General features: G+C 57.8%; 1 pseudogene; it reads right to left on the bottom strand.

Annotated features, from left to right (window-relative positions):
- Window positions 1-24,440: 24,440 nt before the first annotated feature.
- On the bottom strand, window positions 24,441-25,673 carry LOC144378479 (malonyl-CoA-acyl carrier protein transacylase, mitochondrial pseudogene; annotated as a pseudogene).
- Between the last annotated feature and the right edge of the window lie 203 nt (window positions 25,674-25,876).

Raw genomic sequence — 25,876 nt, 5'->3', positions numbered from 1 at the left:
AGACTGTCCATCTGAAGCCCCTACTTCTTCCAGTACGAACAAGGATCTTTTCGAGTTCCTCCATACTCTATTCCATTCCAATTCTCAGTCTTTGACCCTCTTTTTACAGAGCTTCTTCTCCCTCACCCCCTCTCACAAAGCCACGCTACAGAATATAGCCTCTAATTGTCAGACCTGTCAGCGGACCGACCCTCATACTCCTTTAAGGCCTGAACCGTTTCCCTCCCACCAGGCCCGGGGACACACTCCTGCTGCCGACTGGCAGGTAGACTTCACCAACATGTCCGCAGTACGGCGCACTAAATACCTCCTTGTCTTTGTGGACAGGTTCTCTGGTGGGGTTGAGGCATTTCCCACTTCCAATAAAAAGGCTTCCACTGTAGCTTCAATCTTGCTGACAGACATCATCCCCAGGTTTGGTGTGCCCTCTTCCCTACAATCCCACAATGGCCCTGAGTTTATTTCTAGGATCACACAAAAGGTCTCTCCAGCCCTCTCCTTCAAGTGGCATTTCCACTGTCCAGATCGCCCCCAGCTTCAGGGAAAGTGGAAAGGGTAAATCGGACTCTTACCAAATTGACAATGGAATTCAACTTAGACGGGGTCAAACTCCTTCCCTTGGCTTTGCTTCGAATCAGAGCTCTCCCTAGGAAACCATCTTTTCTGTCTCCCTTTGAGATAATGTATGGAAGACCTCTCACACCCCCTGGGTTGGTCGTTTCACAAGGGCCTCTCACCCGAGATTTGTCTTTGCCTCTTGTTTCATCTCCGCTCGGAACTCTGGAAATAGCAGGACTGGCTTCTTCCGGACCCAGACTCCTCTCCAAACACTCCTCCCTTAACACCCGGGAATCTAGTCTATTATAACACCCCGAGGGGAAAGGGCCTCTTGCCCCCAAATGGGAAGGCCCTGTCCTGTCACTCTCTGTACCCCCACCGCCGCCAAGCTCTCCTTACCAACCATCTCACCCCCTGGATTCACATTCTAGGTTGAAGCCATATCACCAGGAGGCCCCACCTGCTGACGACAGGACCACCCCAGAGGAACTCCAAGAGTCACCTCCTGAACCTTCCCTTACTCCTGCTTTCCACACCCATCTCACCCCTTTAAGTTGTGGCTCACACGGTGTTCCCCGCAGCCCAATTCCTCTTAAAGAAGGCACAATGAGATGTCCCAACACCCTAGTCCTCTCTCTCTGCTTGTTTTTTGAGCTCTGCTTGTTTCCCCTCTGTCGGGACTGGTCCTTACCCTCTTCTCCTGCCATGTACCAATTCACCCTTCGGAACGATACTCAGAACATGGCATGCAGAACGTCCGCATAGTGGATGTAACTACTTGCTTCCTCCACAACTGCACCTCTGTTTCCCTAAAATTGTCACCTTCCAGGACCTTCGTTCTCGGTAGCTGGAACTGGCCTTTCATTTGCTTCCTTTTTGATCAAACCAAAGACTATTGCCGTTGGCAGCCTGAGATATATAATGGGTGCCCCTACTGGTCATGCAGGCTCCGTGATGAACGCGGTAGCTATTCTTACCACTCACTTGGCTACCCTGAAGGGTGGACTTCTAGCTACCTCAAATGGCATGAGGGCTCTTCATCCGATAACAGTGGATGGTCTACTTAGATATACCTGACCCCAAGGCCAAACGTTGGGACTATGTTGAGTTTGCTGTCTATGCTCGGACAACCTCAGCCAGACCCACAGGGTGGATGACTGTTGGCCGCTCCCTGATAACGCCACCTAAGGCAACCGTCCAGGTAGTGGAACACATCAAGGAGTCAGAACCAAAACTTCGAGATCTTATCCACAGCCCACCCAAAGAGGATTCAGAGCCTTCAGCCCCTCAGGCCTCCCTCCCACATGGCTCAATTTGCTACCCCAAACTCTCCGATGATTAAACTCCACCCCTCTTTCTGTGCCCACTTCTCAGTGCTTCCTCTGTGCTTCACTTAGTCGTCCGCTTCTAGCAGCGGTCCCATTAGCGGTAGGAAATATTTCAGCAAAAACCTACAATTTCTCTAAGAAAGGACAACCCCTACATGTGGCACATATCCCACTACGGAAAGTTATTCCACCAATGCTTCATTTCCTTTCATCTGTTTCCACCTGCCAACAATGAATCCTCTACTCATTTGTTCCTTGAGCTATAGCACCCCATGGAGCCCTGCGTTTATGCAACCTGGACATTTCCTCTGGTGTAACGGGTCTTTAAGTACCTCGACGATCAATGTCTCTGGCACCTGTTTCTTGGTTACTGTAGTTCCTCAGCTGTCTTTGTATACTCCCACCGAATTCCGACAGTTGGCCCTACCTTCCCGCACCCGTAGGGCCGTCTTCCTGCCGGTTCTGGTAGGCCTCACTTGAACAACCTCAGTGGCGAGTCTCGGACTCTCTGGTGGAGCTCTAGGTCATGCTCTATGGGCATCCAATGACCTGCAACAAAAACTGCAGGAAGCGCTCGATACCACTGCTGAGTCTCTGGGCTCCTTACAGCGGCAGGTCACTTCATTGGCACAGGTGGCTTTACAGAACCGAAGGGCGATTGATCTCCTCACTGCAGAAAAAGGGGGTACATGCCTGTTCCTCAGAGAGGAATGTTGCTACTGTGTTAATGAGTCTGGGCTAATAGAAAAGAATGTTGTTAAATTGCAGGAATTATTGACCCAATTGCTCAAACCCACCTCCTCTAATCCCATAACGGGGTTCTTCCAATCCTCTCTCGCCACGTACTTGCTACCTCTCTTGGGGCCCCTTATTGGGATGCTCCTTCTTTGCGCTCTCTTGCCCTGCAGAATGAAGTTCCTTCAAACCCAACTGCAGAAAATTTCTAATCAAACTTTCAACCAGCTTCTGCTTAGGCACTACCAGCCTCTGATGACCCAGAACCCCCAACATCTTCAAGAGAACAGCTCATGCAGTGCTGAAGCTCACTACCAGGCACGATGGAATGCAACGGACATGGGACAGCGGGAGACAACGAGCCCGGAGACCCTCTTAATCTGCCACCCTGGATTCTTGAGTCTTTATGTCCTTTTAAGCCTCCTCATGGCCCTTGGCCTCTTCTCTGTCAGTTCCCCAACACAGAACTTCTGCCCAAAACTGACCTTTGCTTTAATTTTCATCTTCATCCTGTTTTTGTTTGCTCTGATCTTCTTCAGGTGCTGTGATGCCATGTCAAGGCAACGCTTCCAGTATTTCCTAGAGTCTCTGCTACAGGACCAGTGGCTGACACCAACAATCTCCTCCATCCAGGACTGGTTCGACGCCATCGACGACTTGTGGCTTCAGGGAGCCTTCATAGACTTCACCCCTACAGAAGCAGCTGTCTGTAGCCACTGGGTTTTACTTCTGGCTGCCATGATATCCCCAGACCTGCTCCCTGAACATTCCTCCACTTCCCCTTCTAGGCCCCTCGCGCCCCCACACAGCAGGAAGCAGCCGGATCTGACCAATGACGCCCCAGTTCCTAAGAAAACAAAAAGGGAGGAATGTTGGGAAAAATATAATGGCAGCCGCACCCCAGAGGAAAAAAAACCCAACATGGCGCCTAAGGACCATCTCTCCCTACTTTCCCCTTTTTTCACTGGCGAAAAGTTCCTGCAGGTGTGAATTCTCCCAACATCGCCAATTTCCAATCTCGCTGGCGGGGAACCTTAGCCCCAACAAGAACTAATTCCTGGGCTCCAGAATTGATATTGGAAGAACTTGCCAATAAACCCTTTATCTCAGCCCTGCCATCTCCCCTTAGATCCATATAAGCACACAGCCTTTTGCAGTAAAATTGGAATTCTCCCGCGAATTGTCTTGCGTGGAGGATTCTTTCACTATGAAGGGTTTCCTGCCCATGAGACCCTGTATCATCACACTCACCCCCCCCCTCCGCAGGGCTCCCCACTCCTGAGGGAAGGCCGCCTGTGCCTATTAATACATTTCTGGGAGAGCCGGGCTTCTGGCTTGGAGTTGATGTAATTTGCGCAGGTCCTGGAAAAGAGGCCAAAGACGCCCTGTGGCAGGAGGGCCCCTGCTGGTTACCCACAGCCTGAGTTTACTAAACTTCTCTCCTGATCCCCCTATGGCCCTGCAGGACCGGTTCTCAGATGAGAACACTGAGGCCCAAGTAGGCGACATTGTTCTCTCTCCAGGGAGAGAAGAAAGAGGGGCAAAGGACACGAGGGGGAGGGGAGCCCTGGTCTACCCCTCCCCCAGGGCCCTGGCCAGAGAGGGACCCGTAAACAAGCCCAGTTCTTGGAGGTGATTACTTTGTTATTCATGCCCAGCACCCCCTCCTTCTCTACCCGCAAAACACCCCTGCTGGGGGTTGGGATTGGAGACCACCCCGCCCACCGACCTGGAACTACGGATTTCTCCTCCCTCCAGGGTCTCTCAGCGGCCTCCACTGTGGGCTATCTGCTGGTGCCCTCCCTGCCCTCCCCGCCGCCCCCCATCTCCGCCCAGCGCAGGGTGAGCAGGCCCCCCTCGGTGCGGAGGGCTACGCAGCTGGGCGCTTGGAGAAGCCCCCAGCTCCAGGGCGGGTGCACTGCGCTGCTTCTAAGGAGCGAGAAACGGTTTTGACTTTTCACTACGGTTTAAAGAACCCGAATTCCCCCAAGTACCAGCCTAAAGGCACGGGTTTTTGAAAGCCATTCGGTCCTCCCGAGCCTCTTTCCACGTGGGTAAAATGGGCATGAAAAAAGCCCAGGGCTAGCCCGGCGCCGTGGAGCACACCTGTAATCCCAGCGACTCTGGAGGCTGAGGCAGGAGGATGGTAGTTCAAAGCCAGCCTCTGCAATTTAGTGAGACCCTAAGCAACTCAGCGAGACCCTGAATCTAAATAAAATATTAAAAAGGGCTAAGGATGTGGCTCAGTGGTGGAGCTCCATCGGGTTCAATCCCCGGTACAAAATGGCTGATGGGGTCTTGAGAGGACGGAGCGAGGCTCATTAGAGTTTGGATTGTCTGGGGCCGGCGGATCCCTCAACTCAAGCTCCCGGGCGCGCACCTTGAACGGCCGGTGCTGGGCGCAGGGAGCGCACCCGGGCACCGGCGGAGCGCACTCGCTGATGGGCAGGGCGGGGCGCGTGAGCAGGCGGCAGATGCTCTGGTACGAGCTCCGCAAGCGGCTGAGTCCGACTCCCGGCTCCGGGCTCGGGGCGGGCGGGGGGCAGGCGGGGCGGGGCCGGGGGGCGGGGCCTAGCAGGTCCCGCGCGACACACAGCAGCAGCCACCGGCCGCACACTGCCACCGCCCTCCCAGCCGCTGCTGCTGTCGCGAGGTAAGTTGGAGCCCAGAGCCCCGCCACAGCCCGCCGCTCAGCCTGCCCCAAGCCCGGCAGGTGAGCGCACAGGCCGCTGACCAGGGCGCACGGCTGCGAGGTAGGGGACCCGGACCTAAGTCCCTCCCCGTCCCACACCGGCATATCCCGAAGGAGTCTGGATTCCCTCGAGGGAGGCCGTCTGAAGACCCCGGCTCTAAAAGTCCCCTGTCTCGCTGGGGGCTCCAGGTCCCCACCCCGCGTCGTGCCAGCCGCAGCCCCGCGTGCCACAGCCTGCGCACCCGTGCCAGGGGTGGCTCCTTGCGCTCCGCCCAGAGGCACATTGCCCTTCACCCTCGCGCCGCCCTCTTGCGTGGCCTCGGGGCTCCGACCTTCGTTGTATGCAGACCGGGCCCTGAGCTCGTGGGGCACCGCCAGCCCGAGGCCCAGACGACACAACTCTGTCCACGAAAAGAGGGAAGATGGCGTCGGGCGCCTGTCCCCGCCGGGATCCTGGGCCCCGTGCACCTAAGGAAGGGCCGGGGGAAATCCGGAACAGGAACTTGCACGAGGAGCCAGGCGCTGTCGCCGGCTGCCACCTGCGTAGTGCCCCGCGGGCCCGGCTGGCTCCACCCGGCAGGGCGCGGGCCACTTACCGTTGTCCCGGAGTCGCCGCGGCGTCGGCGCTCGAGGCCCCGCCGCCCCCCTGGTGACCCGGCCTAACCTGCGCCGAGGCTTCAGGGCTTGTCCCACTCTCCGGGTGGGTCTGGCCCCCGGGATGCAGAACGCTTAGTAAACCATTGGTTGATGCTGCAGTTGGCGCTAGTAGGAGCCACCCCCTGCGGCGGGACATTGTTGTTGCTGCTGCTGCTGCTGCAACAATGTTCCTACCTAGAAGGGACCCTGGGGCTAAAAGGGCCATATGCTTAAACTTCACGGAGCAGGAGGCCTCAGTTCACAGCTGGAGAGACTGAGGCTTAGGTCCCAGGAAGCACAGGTGCTGGGCCTTTCAGCTAAAAGCCCAGAGCCCTCTTTTGGAGACCATGCAGCCACTTCTCAGTTGGGTGGCCTTGGACAGGCCATCCACCTCTCTGAGCCTGTAGGTTCTGTAACATGGGTACCTGAGATTCCTGCCCAAGTGGCTGCTGGTAGCTTCTGTAAATACCCTTCTTTCCACTGGATGGGGCATGGCCCAGGTCTCAGTGGCTGATTCCTGCTGTTGACAGGCTCTTTTGCAAGTGTCCCCTGAAGAGTCATCTGAGGCAGCTGAGAGATAGGTGAGTCCTCTGCCAGGCTCCTTCCCCCAGGCCTGCACCTCCTCAACGTCTTCACCTCTGACACTGTCTTCACCTCTGACACTCCGTTCTCCAGGTTTTGGGGGCCTCCCATCTGCCTTTTCTGTTTCTAATGATGCAGTATCTGGGGTCACAGTTATCAAGGAGAGGGCCTGGGTGGTGGCTCAGTGGGAGAGCGCTGGCCTAGCACAGGTGGGTCCCCGGTTGGATCCTTAGCACCACATGAAAATAAATGAATAAAAATAAAGGCTTTGTTATCAAGAAGAGGTTTGTTTGGTCCTAGTTGTGGGGGTATGTGGTAGAGAGCTGCAGCTGGGACGGCCACTGGCCGGCAGGGTCCTGAGGACAACTAGTGCCGAGGCCCCCAGGTGGGCATCGACATCTCTTCTGGTTTCTCTCTCTGGGATTCGGTCATGGGGTCCCATGCTGACCACCCTAACTGTGTCACCTCCCAGGCCCCGCCGCTTAACACCAGGCTCAGACCAAGGTTCTGCCCTTCACTAGCTCAGGATGGAACCGAACTTAGATGCCTGAAGGCTTTGGGGGACACTCATTGAATGTAGCCACAGCACTGTCACCCTCAGGACCCCAGGGTCCCGGGCCGCATGGACCTGGGCTGTGGCTTCTGCAGAGCCTCCTGGGTTGGGTTTGCACAGTTCTTTGTCTGCCCCTTGAGTTGGCTCAGGATGCCTCACACAGCTGGGGGCGGCTTCCAGGGCTCTTAGCTTACGCCTGAAAGTTCACAGTGCGCTTTTCCCTGGTGCCAAACCCATTTAACCCAACTTCTAAGATGTCTTCTAGATGATTTCCCCCCTCAGCGCCGGGACTGAACCCAGTGCTGCCAGGCAAGTGCTGGGCCACTGAGCTTCACCCCCAGCCACAGTCATCCTGTGTCCTCCCAAGGGATAGTGTGAGGCTTAAGACACATTCCTGGAGTGACACACTTCCCCAGTCCCTGTGGGTGTCAGGCTCCTCCCTCTTTGCTCTCTCTGCGCAGTTGCCACCTCCTGTGAGCAGTCCTCCCTGACTGCCCGGTCTCCAGGGGCAGCCTCCCCTCCCAGCACCTCTGTCCACAGGCCTTGTTTTACTGTCCCTGAGGGCCTGGAGCCCTGTGCTGAGTCCTGGAGCAGGACGGGTCTGCGTGCCTGCTAGCTCCCCGGGTTGGTGGGTACAAATGTGACGGGACCTCTGGATCCACTGAGCTGCCGGAGAAGCCAGGGACAATCCCTGACAGTCCCTCTGGGCTCCTGACCATCTCCAGGCGGTGGGGGGCTAGAGGGCCCTGTGTGCTTGAAGCCGACCCGCTGTGGATGGCGGTGTTCTCCCCTCCCCCTGGAAAGCATCCTGTTAGTGAAACTGCAGTTTGTGGACAGTTAATGGCTTCTTGCTTCCCCTGCAGCGGACTTAACTGGATCCCACGAGATTCCCACTGTTTTCCTCTCTGGCCAGAACAATCTGAGCGATTTTGAGGAAGTTCCCAATGGCGCTCGGGTTTTGCTGTTGGTGGCCACCAGGAGGCCAGCAGTGGGTCTGGACTGGACGTGAGTGGCCGCTTCCTCGCCTCTCCTTTGTCCTGCCACTGGCTGGCTGGGACTGGGCCTGGAGAAACACAGAGTGTGGGCCAATGAGGCAGGCAGGAGAGGGGCAGGCAAGGTGGCCGGGGACGGGGCGGGCACGGAGAGGAATGGGCAGCTGATTTTCCTAGTGTCAATATTAGGATGTGACAATACAAAACACCCGCTGGGCACTGCAGGGCAAACCTGTTTTTCTGGAGATGAGAGAAAATTTGACACCCAGACAAGAGAGGAAGTGCAGGGGAGGGCTGAGGCTGCGGGTTGGTAGAGGGACCCTGTGATGGGAATAGTCAGATCCAGAATGATTCCCCCCACACAAAGGAGGACATTTGCTGCCTGTTGGTGGCGCCTGAGTGGTGGCATATGCCTATAATCCCAGCTGCTCCAGAGGCTGAGACAGAAGGATTGCAAGTTTGAGGCCAGCCTCAGCGACTTAATAAGACCTTGTCTCAAGGTAAAAAAAAAGAACTGAGCCAGGCACGGTGGCACACGCCTGTATCCCAGCAGCTCAGGAGGCTGAGGCAGGAGAATCGAGAGTTCAAAGCCAGCCTCAGCCAAAATGAGGTGCTAAGCAACTCAGTAAGACCCTGTCTCTAAATAAAATTCAAAATAGGGCTGGGGGTGTGGCTCAGTGGTGGAGTGCCCCTGAGTTCAATCCCTGGTGTGTGTGTATATATATATATATATATATATATATATATATATATATATATATATATATATATAAAATATAAAAAAATATATATATATTTTAAAGGGCTGGGCTATCCTGCCCTTCTGTATTTATCCTAAAGAATTAAAGTCAGCACCTGCTATAGTGACACGTGCACACCTGTGTTTATAGCAGCACAGGTCACAACTGTAGGACCAGCCTTGGTGTCCATCAGTGGGTAATGGATGAAGAGAATGTGGATGTATACACAATGGAGTTTTACTTAGCCATGAAGAAGAAGTAACTTATGTCATTTGTAGGAAAATGGAACTTGATATTGTGTTACTCAAAATAAGCCAAACTCAGAAAGTGAAGAGTTGTATGTTTTCTCCCCTGTGTGGATCTCAGAGAGGAAAAAAGGAAAGAAAGGTGTGGGGATCTCATAAAAAACTGAAAGAAGGTCAGTAGAGGAAAGGGGAAATGTGGGGAATGACATTGGCCAAACTATATTGTCGTGTTGCAATATGTGTGAATATTTAACAGTGGATCCCACTACCATTATGTTTTTGTTTTTGTTTTTTTAGAGACAGGGCCTCACTAAGTTACTGAAACTGGCTTTGAACTTGTGATCCTCCTGCCTCAGCCTCCTAGGCGTGCACCACTGCACCTGGCTCACTATTAATATAAACTATAATGTGCCAATTAAAAATATGGGGGGGGGCTGGGGATGTGGCTCAAGCGGTAGCGCGCTCGCCTAGCATGCGTGCGGCCCGGGTTCGATCCTCAGCAGCACCACATACCAACAAAGATGTTGTGTCCGCCGAGAACTAAGAAAAATAAATAAATAAATAAATGTTAAAAAACTCTCTCTCTCTCTCTCTCTCTCTCTCTCTCTCTCTCTCTCTCTCTCTCTCTGTCCCCCTCTCTCACTCTCTCTTTAAAAAAAAAAAAAAAAAAAAAATATGGGGGGAAAATAGAAAGGGCAGGGAATGTAGCTCAGTGGGAAGTGGCCCTGGGTTCAATCCCCAGCACCAAAAGTATAAAATATAAAATAGATTTAGAGGGGCTGGGTTGTATGAAAACACCTGGGTTCAGTCTCTGGTACTGCAAAAAGATAGGTGACATTCAGTGTGTGCGTCTGGAGCTGGGGCTGCGAGGCCCTATCTTGAGGGCAAAGCCAGCTGCTGGGTTTGGAGGAGACTAAAGTGGCCCCTGTCCAGGCCACCTCGCTGTTCTGGGACGCTGGCTGCCTGCCGTGGGTGCTCCTCAGGGCTGCGTTTGCCAGGGGGCTCTCCCTCCTGCCCTTCACAGAAGGTGAGCCTGAGGCGGGACATGTGTCCGGGGTGTGTGTCCGTCCAGGGCCTCCACGCGGGAGTTCCTGTCCCTGTGAGCTGGCACGCTCCGTCCCCTCCCTCACTCTTGGTGCTTTGCAGAGAAGGGTCTCCCTCTGCCAAGTCCTTGTTCTGCAGGGCGGGGCAGGCTCCCACTGCTGGGCAGGCAGACGGTAGACATTCAGTGGGGCCGCCCAGGCCTAGAGCCTGTTGCAGGTCTGGGACAAAGAGACTTCTGGCCACTCGGGTACCAGCAGGGCCCCTAATCCCTGTGGGGTGTGGCATTACAGGCGTGCGCCTGGCCCACTATTGATGTACTACTGTCAGGCACCAATTAAAAATAAAAGGGCTGGGGATGCAGCTCAGTGGGTCGAGCCCCTGGGTTCAATCCCCAGCGCCAAAAATATAAAACGAAATAGATTTCAAGGGGCTGGGAGGCAAAGGTGTGCAGGTGAGACCCAGGACCGTCCCTACTCCGTGACCCCAGCATTTCAGTACCTGCTCCCGAAACTTAAAACTGCAGACCCAGGTGGGGGTCCTCTGCCAAGTCCCACTGCCCATCTTTGAGGGGTAGAGGAGCAGAGTTCCCCTTTCCTGGGGTCACTTCAGACTCTCAAGGTGACTATGAGTTTGGCCTATTTCCTCGACAACCCGGAGGGACCCGCGGGCCTGCACGAGTTGGGTGAGTGCCCTTCCTCTGGGCGACACCCCGGGCCCCACCGGGCCGGTTTCCTAGAGGTCGGAGCAGGAAGGACACAGGACATCATCTCACTAGGCTCTTGACTCAATAAATGAAGGGGGAGGCGCCCCGCTGGGCTAGGGGATTTGTCTTAAATCACTGGGCTGTGCTGGGGGGGCGGCGTCCAGCTGTCCTGGTGGTCCCTGGGCAGAACTAGTGGCTTCCCACCAAGAACCCACCTCGGGTCCTTTCAGAAGGGATCCACTCACCGTTTCCTTCCAGATCTTTCTCCCACGCCTTTCCCTTCTTATACAGAGGACTCACGTGACCAGTGAGCGACGTGGCCGTGTGCACCTGGCCTCCCTGAGGGATGGAGGCCCTGCCTTCCCCTCCCAGCCCCTCGGCCTCACGGGAAGATGCGCTGTCGCTGATTTGCTTGGTGTCCGTTTCCTTGTTGGTGGCACCGCGGGCTTCGCTGGTGTTTGTGTCTTCCCTCGGGCTGCGGTGGCCCCCTCAGAAGGTCCCGGTCACAGAGGAGGCAGCCAGGGTACAGGGCAGTTAGGCCAGAGCCCGAGTGCCTGGGCCCCATCTCGTGTGCATCACAGGCGTCACTGTGCCTTGAGTCCAGTGCACACAGTGGCATTTCAGGGCTCAGGAGGAGACTTTTGGGGGTCAAGGCTGGGTCCAAGCCACGTTGCTGGGCCAAGGTGCTTTGGAGGTGGCGCGATGGGTGGCCCTCCCGAGTCCCCCATCCTGACACAGGGTGGACCTCTTCTGGGGAGGACTGGAAACTGGAGTTGGAAGTTGAAAGGAAACGGGGTGTCCCCCACTGCGGGGGGTCGAGGGAGGGCTGCAGGGTGGCCAGGCCAGATGGCCGCACCTCCCAGGGCCTCTCCCAACCACCACTTCCAAGTTCCTGAAGGCGGCCTACCCCTGGCACAGAACTTCCTTTCTCTCCTCTCTTCCTCTCTTCCTTCCTTTTCTCTGTCTGTGAACCCTGCCCTCCCAGACAGGCTGCAGGGGACACTGCAGGTGCCCGCTAGAGGAGACTGGAGTGGGGTGGGAGGGGGCTGGCCTTTGTTCCCTAAAATAAACCTTCCGGGCAAACAGCTCTGCTGGAGATGAATTCAAGCCATTAACAAATATCTTTTGTGTCCCAGTAGCCAGCCCCTTGCATTCCTAAAAAGTCAAGCTCACAAAAGCAGATAGGGTAAACATTCAAAGTCCCCTCCTTGCCCCTGGGGCTGTCTCGCCATCTCCCTCCATGGTCTGGGCACAGCCCGCACCTTGTGTCTCAGGGCTGCTAGGTAGGGGCCGGGTGTGAAGAGGATACAGGACTCGTTCCTAGGGACCAGAGTGTGTGAGGCAGAGACTTGGGCTGCTGGTTGTCAGGTTGACCTCCAGGGAGGTGGGAACCTGCCTGTTCACTCTGGAGCTTGGGACCCTCCCATCCCCTTCCAAGTCACCCAGGTTTTAAGGAGCCAGGGCGGCAGACGGGGTGACAGTGTACGTGGGGTGGGGGTGGCTCAGGTCTGTCTGTCTGTGAGTTCTGGCTTTCCCTGCTGGGTCGTGCTGGAGTTGAGCTCCCCTCAGGCACTTTGTGGCACCGCAGCCTCGTGGCCCAGGGCCAGGCGTGGGGGGGTTGCAGGGAGCTCTGATGGAGAAGAACTGTGCCCCTCTGCTCTCGCCCCTCTGCTCTCGGTTTCTGAATCTGTGAGGGGGGGAGGCAGCAGGTCCTCCTCTGGGCTTTGATGGAACTGGTGGGTGTCGTCTGGGGTCTCCACCAGAGCTCCACCCGAACACCTGCTGGGGGCTGCCCAGGACAGATCTGCACTCCCTGCAGGGAGGGGGAGGGTGTCCCCCCATTTCCCAGATGAGCCAGTGGCAGAGCTGGTGACCAAGTGCAGGCTGCTTTGTCGCCCTCCCCGCCCCTCCAGCCCCTGGGTACCCTCGAGGCTGTGGGTGTGGCCCTCTCATCTGTGCCCACTGGATTCGCACCTCACCTCCCCCCGGGTAAAATGGGGCTCTCAGCTGGAGGTGGACTTTGTTTGTAGGAGGCTCAATATGGGCAGCAGCCTGGGTGGGGACCTGGGCAGGTGTGTCTTCTTTCACCAAAGAAGAGTTTTCAACAACTCATTTGCAAATTTTCAGGGGAGAAAAAAACCAGGTGCTAAAACTGAGTCCAGGTTCCTGGATCTGCAGACGTTGTGACCTCACGCTGGGTCCCCTGGGAAGGCTATGCTCTCCTTTATTCACTCAACAAACACAAGCCTGCTCTGCCCGAAACTGATCTGGGGGCCAAAGATTCAAGTGATACTTCCTGTTAGTCACTGGCTCTGTATCGGGCCCACTGACACGGATTCTGTCAGTCACATGCCATGGTGCTCACCCTGATCCCAGCTACTTGGGAGGCTGAGGCAGGAGGATGTAAAGTTTGAGGCCAGCCTGGGCAACTTAGGGAGACCCTGTCTATAAATAAGAAATAAAAAGTGCTGGGAATGTAGCTCAGTGGCAAAGTGCCTCTGGGTTCAATACCCTGAATTGCAAAAGGTGGTGGGTAAGGCCCTCTGTTGGGTGTTTAATGAGCTAATTCATAGCCGCGGCTTCCTTCTCACTCCTTGCCTGACCACAGCGGGTGCTCAGACCCCAGCCAGGATTCTCCAGGAGACACGACATCCCCATTTAGCAATAGATGGGGAAACGGGCCCAGGACAGGAGGGCTGAGGGGTGGGATGGGGATGTTAGCCCAGGGTGAGACGGGTGGCTGTCACAGGCCCCCTCAGAAGGGAGTCCAGTGGGTCTGGAAGGGTCTGGAAGGAAGGCAGACAGTGGGCGCTGCACAGGACTGATCGCCCCCTGGGGCAGTGGGTGGCCGCCCCTGGCAGACCCACCTGCTCTCTGCGGACTCTTGACAACAGCGAACCTCCCATCAGGTGCCGCAGGGCGTCTGGGGATGTCTGCTAAGTAGGGGGATGACAGGAGAGTGGGTCAGGGTCAAGGCCATGTGTCCAGCCTGGGGCTGACTACTGTGGTGCTTGCCCACAGGGCAGGGAAGAGGCTGGGACTAAGGGTCTCCAGGAACATGTATCCTGGGGAGGGGAGAGGGCAGGGGGAATCAGGGAGGGGGGAGAGCAGGGGAGTAGGGGGAGGGGGAGAGCAGGGGAGGGGACAGCAGGCCTCTGAAGTCACTTGGCGGTTTCTGGAGGCTGGGGGGAGGCCAATGCAAATGAAGGCTGGAGCTGTTTTCCCAGGGAAATGGCTATTTGCATGGTCACCCCCCTTCCACCTGGAGCTTGGGGGCAGCGGGGGCTCTGGACATATTCCTTAAAGGCCACTGAACACACGCGTACTCTCCGTGCTTCTCGTCTGTCCAACCCAGACCATCTCGGCCGTGAAAAGCGGTCCACCTCTGTTTATCTGGGCCTTTTATGTCCTTTAATGGGCTTTAAAATTTTTCTGCCTAAAAAGTTTTATGTGTCCTCAATTAGACTAATCTCCGACCTAAAACCTGTTTCTCTGTCCTCTGGGTGGAGATGTCTTATTTTCGGGTGGGCGTGTGGGAGCGCTGTGGACTGTTGTGCCCAGATCTTGAGTCAGTGACCGCAGACTCCACGGTGCCGTCAGCGGGTGCCCGTGGCTCTCCCTGGTTCCCTGCATTAGTGCTCCTGTCTGTGAACCTGTTCGAGGTGGCCTGGGTGGGGAGGACCCCTGGCCTGTCACTCGTGGGGTCATTTTTCCCACTCGGCTGCTGAAGCTGCAGTCCTGCAGGCCACGCTGGGTGACCAGAGCCCGTGGGCCTGGGTTGCTCCGGACCTGTCCTCTCCTGCCTTGGGTGTGAGCGTGGCAGCCCCTCCCCCGAGCCCACCGTAGGGGAGAATGGACAGAGAGGCCTGCGTTTGGCCTCAGGCATCCCCAGGGGGCCAGGGGCCAGGGATGGTGTCTTCATCCAAAGGGGCCTCTGGGCTGCTGGCCAGTGTCATGGGCGGCTTCTGTGAAGTCCAGGTTTGGCCAGGGAAAGGGGTTTTGCCACATCCTGTGCAGAGGTGCAAGATCTGAATGAAACAGTGGTGAAGGTCGTCTCTGGCCATCTGGTCCCCGAGAGTGGCTTCAAGCCACGGCCGCTTTGTCCCCCCAAGCGCTTTCTAGAGCGCTGTTGGACACCTTTGCCCTGCAGATGGTCTCCGCGTCCCTCGCTGGTCTCGAATGGCCGAGCTCTAGCGGTGTGCACCTGGGACAGAACCTGTGTGGGGTACACAGAGGCCACTGGGACCTTCCCAGCCTCCTGCCCGAGGGTCTGGGGGCCACTCCAACCCAGTGACTGTCAACGCCTTGCCTGCAGGTGTGCTCCGCAGGTGTGGCCCTGCCCTGGCACTGAGGGACCTGGCAGACCTGACTCGCCGCAGGCGAAGGTGTTGCCTGACAGGTGCAGGTGCCAATGCGGGCCCTTTGTGGCAGCTGGTGCCGAGCGCCTGTGCCTCCAGCCGGCCCCTGCTGCGGTCAGACCCCTCTGGGTCAGGTGTAAAGCTCCTCTCCGTCTTCCTCTTGGGAAACTGAAACGCTGTCTCTATTGACAGAAATTCTGGGCATTTCTGCTGTTTTGTCTCCTTTTTTGTTGTTGTTGTTTTTGGTACCAGGGATTAAACCCGGGGTGTCTAACCACCGAGCCACCTCCCCAGCCCCTTTTCATCTTTTTATTTTGAGACGGGGTCTCCCTAAGTTGCTTAGGGCCTCGCTGAGTTGCTGAGGCTGGCTTTGTACCTGTGATCCTCCTCCCTCTGCCTCCTGAGCAGCCTGGCTGACTGGTGTGCACCCCCACCGGCCGGGGCGGGGACTGTTGTGTTTCTCCAGTCCTCAAGGCCTAGGACACGCCACACCCCGTGCCTGTCTGTCACCACGTGCTCCCCTCTCCTGGGCTGCCTGGGTGGGTGCCTGTGGAGATTCACTGAGGGTCCCAGACTTAGGGTTCTGCTCTGACCCCTGCCCAGTGAGTGCTGCTGTTCCAGCTTCTGCCTCCCCCGTGTCGCCAGAGCAAGGAGGGAGCACTCTTTGTGTTTGGCCTCAGGCATCCCCAGTGGTCCAGGCGTCCAGGCGTCCAGTTGCCATGTGCATGGAGCCTGCAGTCTGAGGAACATCAATCCATATGGCATGGGGGGCCGGAGACTAGAGCCTCTGTCCCTTCTTAGCTGAGTCATTGTCACGGGACACGTCAGTGATGGGCGGCCAACCTAGGTGGGGAGGAATGAAGGGACAAGAGACAGAGGGATGACAGCAAGACAGGAGTCTGATCAAGCTGCAAACTTTTATTGTTCACACAGGGGTATCGTATGCTGGGGATGGGGGGAGCTCTCTTATGGGCAGTTGCTGGAGGTGGGTGGTAAAACTGCCGGCTGCAGGATGTTCCAGGGAGATAGGTAGCTGCAGGATGTCTCCCAGGGGGCTGTTTCTTGTAAATGTCAGGCTGTTCTTTGAAGGAGAATTTCCTTCTAGCCTCTGACAAGTCATGAACTGTGTGTGTGTGTGTGTGTGTGTGTGTGTGTGTGTGTGTGTATGTGTGTGTATATATGTGTGTGTGTCTGTGTGTTTACTGGGGATTGAACCCAGCGTGCTCTGTTCTTGAGTTACATCCTCAGCCCTTTCTTATTTTGAGATGATTTTGCTAAATTGCTGAGGCTGGCCTCAAACTTGTGATCCTCCTGCCTCAGTCTCCCAAATTTCTGGGGTTAAAGGTGTGTGCACCACCACACCCTGCTCTCCAATCTCCGGTTCTTCTTTGAACCAAAAAAACAAAGGAGAAGAGTGGGAAGGTGCTCTGTGAGCTCTCTAGGGCCAGCAGATGTGAGGAATTAATTTATTAATTTATTATTTTTGTTATTGTAAGAAAATAACAGGATGAGCATCTGCAGTCTGAGAACTTGAAATCCAGAATGCTCCAAAACTCAACCCTTGGGCACCATGTGACTCTACAAGTCAGCCCACACAAGCTTTGCCCCATGCACAACATTTTGTGTAAAATTAACTTCAGCCCATGTGCATAAGGTATACACGAGAAATGCACCAATCTCTTGATTTGCCTTGGGTGCTAGCTCCAAGATACCTCATTACATATATGCAAATGTTCCAAATCTGAAGGAAAAAAAATCTCAAATCTGAAACATTTTGGCCTTCGCATTTTGGATAAAGTTTGATCTGCAGGAAGGTCATGGGGGGTACCAGCTCCTCAGAGTGCTTGAAAGGGATTCCTTCGCCCCCTCCTCCCAACAGCCCAGGGAGCGCCACTCAAGCACCCCACCCGATACTGCAGTTTTTGTCTTGGGCACAGAGGGGCTGACAGTGACTGTCACTCTTGCAGCTGCTCCACGAGGCTGTAGGCTCTGCTTTCTCCTCTTCCGCTCTCCTGGGCTGGCTGCTGCAGCGCCAGCCCTCGCTCCTATGTTCAAGCTGCAGAGCCCGGAGCTGCCCTGGCTGGGTTTGCTCCCTTTCTTTCAAGCCCTACCTCCCACTTCTCAGTGGCCAGGCTGGGTCATGGGGCCATCACTGGCTACAAGGGACGGATGCTGCAGAGGGAGGCCCTGCAGGGTTGTGGTGGCCTGGGGGAGTGCGTGTGCAGGGCGCTTGGGGGAGTGGAAGTGCTTGAGCAGGCCAAGGGCTGAAGAGCAGTCCCGCCAGGGGAGCTGGGAGGAGGTTGCGGAACTGCGTGCGAGGACTGGTTTAGAGAAGGCCTGGAGCTGTGCGCTGTGGTACACGCCTGTTACCCCAGCGGCTCAGGAGGCTGAGGCAGGAGGATCACGAGTTCAATATCAGCCTCAGCAAAGATGAGGCCCTGAGCAACTCAGAGGACCCAGTAGTGTAAGAAAAGGCCTGGAAGCCGGGGCAGGGTCCCTGCGAGGTGGGAGTGTCATCTACTCCTCCTTCATTTGCTTTTATTGCTCAGACAAACAGCAGACTTCAAAAAGCAGGTGTCCGGGCTGGGGATGTGGCTCAAGCGGTAGCGTGCTCGCCTGGCATGCGTGCGGCCCGGGTTCGATCCTCAGCACCACAAACAAAGATGTTGTGTCCGCTGAGAACTAAAAAATAAATATTAAAAAAATTAAAAAAAAAAGCAGGTGGCCATCCCAACAGGGTGACAGCAGGTGCCTGGGTTTTCCAGCCGTGGGAGCTGCTGGGGGAGGCTGATGGTGACCTCAGCAGATCAGAAGGGTAGGGGAGGAGGCCTGGGGGGAGTCCAGCAGGGCAGGACCCTTTCCTCCCCTGTCCTGAGGACCACAGCCTGGCCCTCCCAGCAGAAGTCAGGTCAGCAGGAGGACAGCGAGTATCCGTCTAATCAAGGTGGAGACAAATGACACGGGCCTTCGGACATGAAGACCCAAGCCCCAGGCAGGGCTGGCACTGCAGCTCCGGGGCACTTACCTGACCTGCCTGTGCCTAGGCCCAACCCCCGGCACCCAAAGCCAAAGCCAAGAACCCACAGGAAACTCCATGCTTACGAGTGGGCCTGGGGTGGACAGCCGGGCAGAGCAGGGGTGGACAGTCTCTGTGCTCTCATGGCAGCCGATCCAGGAGCTCTGCGCTAGGTCTTAGGGCTGCTTTGGGGGAGGGCGTTCCTGTGGCTCTCTAGGGGGCAGGAGGAGGCAGGAGGCCAGACACTAGGCTTCCGCAGCTGCCCCCCCCCCAGGCTCGAGGCCTGGGGCTCAAAGCACTCAGTAGGCCAGAGCGCCTGCCTTGGGACCTGGGGCTCCGAGCCCTGGCAGTTCTAGGGGTCAGTGACTGTCTCCTTCCCCAGAGAAGAGATGTCAGAGGCCAGACCCGTCTCCAGGAGCCTCCTCCGGTACAGACCCGGACCTCTGCTGGCTGCAGGTGCTTCCTGCCTGACCCCTCCCGCAGGAGAGGAGGCCCTCCGTCCCGGGGGACGCCTGCACCTCATGGTTCAGGGCAGGTAGGTCCCAAGGGCCCACTGGTCGGTGACCTTTGGGGATGGGTTGGAAGAGCAGGCACCTGTGAGGCAGGGACCCTCTGCAGAGGGCCTCCAGGCAGGTAGTGAGTGATGTCTCCGCACCCCGCTGCCGCTGAGGTCCCCTGTGCTCATCCCCACCCACAGAAGGACGCTTTGGCACCCAGCATGTCCAGGTCCCACGATGGACTGTGGCGCTGGCCACGAGAGCTCAAGCATTTCGTCGTAGGGAGCTGGCCAGGAGGCCTGCTGGACCTGCCAGCTACCTCAAGGTGCCCAGCCGAGCAGCCCCCAGCCCTGGCAGTTAGGGCCGTGATTTGTTAAGGAACCACTGAGGCTGGAAGAGGGGCACTCCTGGGACTGACACGGCCTCCAGGGTCTCAGGACCAGCCTTGCCAGCCCAGCTGGGTCCAGCGTCCGCATCTGCCAGGCTCATGGGCTCCCCCAGCAGGGGGCGCTGCAGCCTTGCCTCCCGGGAACTGATGAGGCACTGAGGCTCGGCCCCCAGTCACCTCCCCCAAGCTGGAGGACAGCCCCTGCCAGGCACAGGCAGGGGTTCAGCTCCAGGGTTCTGGATGTTTCCTCTTGCTCCAAGGTTCTTATTAGTCATCAAGATCCTGAACTTAGGCATCCTGCTGCTCAGATGCATCACGTTAGCAGGACAGAAGTGGGAGCTCGCCCTCCAGGAGAACAGACCGGGGGACGTTAGACAGGTCATCGGGTGGTGCAGGTGGCCAGGGTTAAGTGGATCTGCCTGGGACTTCCAGGCAGAGCTCCTGAATCACCAGGGTGGGATGTGGGTCAAGCCTGGGGAGAAGGGTGCACCTGGAAGGGGACTGGTTTTTAGTCTGAGCTGTGCACCTGCCTGCACTATTTCAGTCAAGAATTTGGTTTAGAGAGTGGAGGGCCCAGGCAGGGGACTATTAGCTCCTTCATTTGGAAAGGGACAATGGTATCGGGGTGGTTTCAGCATTGGGGACCAGGGGAGAGGTCTCTGAGCCCCTAGTCCAAGGAGGAGGGTAAGTTGAAGTCCCTGTGGGAAGCCAGCCTCAGCAATTGAGGGGGTCTCAAGGCACCCCCAAACCTGTCCATCCATGCTGGCCACTGTTACTCACCAAAACCCATGAGCTGCGCCCTGCTGGGGCTTTCCGGGGACACTCAGAGTGCGGACTGACATTCTGGGTGTTCAGCATTCTTGGGAGCTGGAGGGTGGGAGCAGGCCCCCCGGGCACCCCACTTACTGACACTGGCCACCCACCCCTGGAGGTGGATTTTAAAGCGGTGTGACTTCAGAGTCTGCCTGTAGATGGAGGGACGCAGGAAAGTTTGCTGCTGGTCCCAAATCTGACCCCTGCTCTTGCCTGACTCTGGGCTACTCCAGTACCACACCCTGCCCACCTGTTCCCTCTCCACAGTCACCAGGTGGCCCTGCGACTGGCCTGCATTGGGGATGAGATGGATCTGTGTTTTCAGGACCTCCAATTGGCCCAGCTGCCTGGGATGGCCATGCACAGGTAAGCAGCCCATGTCTTGCCCAGGACTTCACCTGGGGAGGGACCCTGGACAGGCAGGCAGAGGCCCAGAACCTAACGCACGGCTGGACCCCAAGTTCTGGAAGAAAATGTTCTTGACACTCCCAAGCAGACCCCAAACCCTCTGCTTCCCTGCCTGTCCAGGGTCCCCTGGCTCTCTCTGACCTGCCCCTGCCTCTCCCGGCCTGGCAGAGCACCCCGCAGAACCCCGCCCCCCGTTGGTCTTCATCCAGAGTCCTGAGTTGCGGGGCAGGGCAGGCTGCATGTCCACCCAGGCCTGGCTCCTCGGCCGGCTCCCTGGGGAGGACAGATGGGGCATTAACTGGCCAAGGGCCTGCAGGGCCCAGGTTTGGGTTCCCTGCAGCCAGCTGAGCAGAGCACTGGCCGGCAGGTGGGAGGAACTAGGAGACCTGAACAAATCCATGAACCAGAAATCGCTGTGGGGAGACGGGCACTGTCCTTCATGGGGTGCCAGGGGAAGCCCCAGTGTTGGTGGGGTGGGGAGGGGACAGCCCTCCACAGGGCGGAGTCCCTGAAGCCTGCCCCGCTCCCCGTGTCTTACAGCCTTGCTCTCAGCTACAGCCAGGCGAGAGTCACGGGTGTGCTCAGAAGCTTGGCCCAGGGTCTCGCCAGCCTCAGGGAGAACATGTGGTTCTGGAGACCTGCAGCCCCCAGCACCCGGGTAAGAGCCAAGAGGCTGCAGGCGCAGCTGGCCCCCTGCCCGTGGGAGTGGCCTGGAGCCCCCTGGACGCACCCCTGGTGTGCTACAGGCGCCCCCTCTCTGTCACCTTAGGTTTCACCTGTTTCCACACCTCCCCCGGCCCAGAGCCCCTGGAACCTTGGGCCCAGCTGACAGGACTGAGCTCCTGCCCCTCTGCCAGGAGAGCTGTCCCCTGGCAGATGCTGCCCCATCTCTGCCCCGACTCAGGGCCACTTCCTGGCTCCCCTGTCCCTGCTGAACGCCTGCCCTGTCTGACCTCACCCTGTCCTAGCCGCCCCGTTTCTGAAGTGAGGTCCCCTACCTTCTTGGGCCCTCACTGTCCTCTCTCGGTCCCCAGGTGCCTCCTGCCCGGGCCTGCCGGGAGCTGCTGCCCGTGCTGCTGCTGCTGGGCCTGTTGCTGAGCAGGGCCCTGTACCTGCGGCTCCAGTGAGGCCTGCGCGGGGCGGGGCTGGCCCTCGCCCTTGGAACCCATCCTGGAGGTGGCCGGCTCCTGGGGGTTCTGTCCTTTGGACAGTGGTGTTTCCCGATGAGATTTCCTTTTTTATATTTAAACTCAAGATAGTGCTGGGACACTGCTGAGGTTTTGTACTGCAGTTTCTGTTGTTTTTGTAAGAAATGAACTTACCGGACCTCCGGGGTGGTTTCCAGTTAACTGCCCCTGTGGAGGCCTGGCTGGCCTGCTCTCCTCCTGACCCTGGCCCTCTCGGGGGGCAGCCTGGCCCCGGGGAAGCCTTCCTCTCATGCAGGCTGGGATGTGGTAGGCAGCGGGGGGAGTGCTGGTCACACCCCTGACTGTGGACCACAGCGGAATCTATTGTCCTAGATTTCTGAAGGGTAGAGGAGACAGAGTTCAATAAAAGGTTGGTTTCCAGCCAGTTTCTGGTCTTTCTGGTCCTGTCTGGGGCTCTGTGGCATCATCTTGGGCCCCTCTTTCCCTGGGGCTGAGCTTGGTGGCAGGAGGAGGGGTGGCCTTATCCTTGCCTCCTCCTTGTACCTGGGGACCCCACTGCGGTCTCAGGTGCTCAGAACTTGTCCCCCTCCCGAGTGGTGCCTGAGATGCACTGTTGGGATCATTTTGGGGACTCTCCAGGTCTCACAGTGGGGATGTCAGTCATCTCTCCACCCTGTCCACTTCCTGGGGGTGCTGCAGGCAGCAAGGCTCTGTGGGCAAGTAGGGCCTGGGCCAAGGGTTGGGGGTGGCTTCCCACTATTTGGACTAGGTACCTGCCATGGTCCCTGGTCCAGGCTCTACCAGGGTCCCCTCCCACTCACATTCCCAGCCTGCACTGAGCCGGACTGCGGCCCTCCAGGGCCTGCTCTCCAGCAGTGCTCCCAGACACCCTCGTCCGCTCCAGGCCCCTTCTGTCCCCTCCTGCCCGGGCCTGCAGTGCCTCCCTGCACACCCCTGCAAGCCCATCCAGCAGAAGCCCCTGACGGCACCCCCGGGCCCCTCCAACCCCCACCTGCTGTGTGGGCCTCCTCTGCAGAGCTCAGAACTTCCCCAGATGAGCCCCGTTCCCCAGATCCCTGCACCTGCACCGCAGCATCTGCCTACAGTTCCAGCCAGGGCACTCCTGTCCCCGCAAGGGTAGAGACTTGGCAGTGCGCCCGGGACTCACCCAGTGTGGATGTGGACACCTCGGGGAATGGGAACCCGCCGGAGTCCGCATGGCTAGGCCATGGAAGGCCACCCCTGACCACCGCCCGCACTGGCTTCCTCCTGAACTTGAGGGACTTGGCTGGGCACCTGCACCTTTTCCTGGAGGAGCCAGGAGCTCTTCCAAGGAGACCGGAAGCTGCTTTTGCTGAAGGCGGTGGCCCTGGCTGCTTGACTGTGCAGGAATTAGGGACACTGACCTTGCCCCAGGGGTTTGCAGGCGTCCCACACTGGGGAGCTGTTGTGCCAGGCCCTCACAGGTTCTGGGGGGTGTGGTGCAGACAGTGACCTGCTTCAGATCTAAATAAAATGCACATGTAAATAAGCCACAAAGGAGACTGGCTGTGGCTCAGGGGCGGAGCGCTTGCCTAGCATGCGTGAGGCACTGGGTTCCATTCTCAGCACCACATAAAAATAAATAAAGACATTCTGTGCACCTACAACTACAAAAAAAAAAAAAAAAAAAAGCCACTAAAGGCTTCATGGACATGAAGGAGACCAGGGAGATGCCTGCAGGGATGAGTGGGACCACGAGGGAAAGGCCTCCAGCGGAAGAGCTGGCCCTGGAAAGGCGGTGGCATAGGGTGACTGATGGAGGACACCCGCTGTAGGGTCCATCCCTCTCCGTGTGGCCATGACTTCTCCAGGGTGATAGGGACCTGGGGTAGCTGATCCTAGACTTCCCTGAAGGAGGAAATGGGATGGGAAGGGGCCGGTTCATATCACAGCGTCTCCCACAGACCATTCCAGGACAGGGACCTGGCTGAGCCTCTGACACAGGCATGTGGCTGCAGCCTCTCCTCACCAACGCAGCTGTGACCCTGGGCTGGCACCTTGGTGCTCATGCCAGGCAGTGCACCTCCCAGAGGGCAAGAGGCAGTGCCCAGGAGGCTGCCTGCGAGGCCTGCCCCCTTCACAGGCCAGCTGCCGCCTGCACATCTGGCTTCAGGCTGCTTCCACCCGTCCCTGGCTGCAGCAGGGCCCAGCAGTCTTCACTGTCCCCAAGCCTTGGGACACTGCAAGAATCAGGACTGGCACATTCCCTCCACACTTGACCCACCTCACACACAGCCCAGCCCTGTGTGGAGGCGGGTCTTGGTGGACAATGGCTCAGAGAATCCACTGGTCACCTAGTGCCTCTTGATTCCTGAAGCCTCCACACAGCAGAGCCCTGAGCAGGCCCTGGGCCAGCCAAGGTGGTGGATCAGACCTGGCCCTGGGGACGGCCACTGGGCCTGCTGGGGTGCAGGCTGTCTGGGGACAGTGGAGGGACTTCCCTCAGACCAAGGAGGCTTGAGGGGCCCATCATGTGCCCACAGAGGGTTAAGGTGACTCTGGGCTCCCTGTGGGGAATACAGGCAGCGCCACCGCACTCAGCCAGACCCTGACTTCAAACAAAAGGGAGGAAATAAAAAGTCCTTTCTAAAGGGCTCCATGCCCTGGATGACACTCAGGAGGCTGTGGTGAGAACTGAGTTCTGGGGGGAGCTCCGCAGTGGTCCTCAGCCAGGGCTGCAGGGAAACCTGGGGGGCATCCTGAGGTCACAATGCCTGGAAGCACTGCTTAGGCGTGGAGTGGCCTGGAGCCAGGACAGAGGGGTACTGGCCCATACATGGACGGTTTCTGCCCAGAGGCCAACAGGGTCCTGGGCAGAAACACTGTAGAATTGAAAATGAGAAGCCCCCATCCAGGGTGTGACTTGTGCCTAAGTAACAGTCGTGTTTTAAGACAATCAGGGGCTTCATTCCCACTGAGATGTCCCCCTGTCACTGAGAGATGGAAACACCAGGTGCAGAGCTCAGAGTGGCTGGTATTTAATGTCAGCTTGCACAGCTGGACCTCAGAGAGTCTTGCTTGGCTCCTGGGGCCACAGGCAGTGACCAGTGTGACCATGGATGGCCCTTCATAAAGAGGTTGGGGCTCGCTGGGGGGTCAGGGCCCAGCCGTCCCCCCTGCCTCAGCACACCACAGTGCCCAGCTTGCTCAGGGAGCTCTGCCAGGGCAGAGGCCACCTGCTCTCTGGCACACGGCAGGACTTAACATGTGCTCCCTGGCTATAGGAATGCGGCTGAGTGAGGGGTGGACAGTGTGGCTGCCAAGGTCACTTAGATCCTGAGCCTGTTAGATTCAGGGACAAAGGAGCCAGGAGTTGGGCCCCAGGTGACTGGCAGGCTGCAGGGCAGTGCAGGGCCCCTCTGGCTCTGGCCTGGCTGAGGCCATGCTGGTGTGTCCTCAGCATCCACAGGGCAGGGCACCAGCTCCATGGGGCAAACCCTGCCTGTCTGAAGGGGTGGCAGGCGTCCAGCTCTGCAGGTGCCCAGTGCCCAGGTGGCCTCAGTCTTCTCGAGGCGGAGGAGTGGCTGCGTCATGGAAAGAAGCCCTCCCTCTCAGTGCTCCTCACGTGGCCCTGGGCACGGGCCCCCCTTCCCTCTCCATCCCGGGGCAGCCGGTGGCCGGGAGGGCAGGCCCAGCTCACCGGCTCTGCCCAGGGTCTAGAGCCCCTCAGCAGTCACCGGGGAGACTCGCTGGGGTCCAGGTCCGCGACTGGGTCCTCGCTGGCCCGCAGCACGTCCACGTGGCTGTAGCCCTTCCAGGCCTTCAGGTTACAGCTCCTCAGGATGCTCCCCAGCTGCTGGCCAGGGCCCACTTCCCACGTGCTGGGGAACTCGGTGCCCCTCCTCCTCTCGTAGATGGCGTGCATGGTCTGCTCCCACTTCACCGGGGACACCACCTGCTGCCCCAGCAGCTGCCGGATGTGCGTGGGGTGGAGGTACCTGCTCCCACTGACGTTAGAGTAGACGGCCACCAGCGGCTTCCTGATGGCCACTGTCTTTAAAACCTGTGCCAGGGGCTGCACAGCGGGCTCCATGAGGCGGGTGTGGAAGCCGCCGCTCACAGGCAGCATCTTGGTGCGTCTGAAGTGGTACCTGGAGGAATTCTTCTGGAGAAACCGCAGAGCCTGAGGGGGGAAAAGAGGCTCAGCCAGGGAGGTCTGGGGAAGGACCCCGGGGGCAGAGGTGTGGTCCTGGCTGGGACCAAGGTCCTGGCCTGGGCTCAGCAGTGCGTTTCTCCCATGTGCACACAGGGTTAGTCCCGTGAGCCCTTGCGTGAGAACCTAATTCACACCTCTAGTTCCAGGTGAACAGGCCGGTGTGTCCCCAGGGCCGCAGTTCTACCTGTTTGTGTCTGCATGCAGAGGGGTCACTTCTGCTGTCCAAAGCAAGGGGTCCTCCT

The sequence above is a fragment of the Ictidomys tridecemlineatus genome, chromosome 6 (assembly GCF_052094955.1).
Source record: "Ictidomys tridecemlineatus isolate mIctTri1 chromosome 6, mIctTri1.hap1, whole genome shotgun sequence".
Classification (NCBI taxonomy): Eukaryota; Metazoa; Chordata; class Mammalia; order Rodentia; family Sciuridae; genus Ictidomys; species Ictidomys tridecemlineatus.
This window is presented reverse-complemented; position numbering and strand designations above follow the sequence as displayed.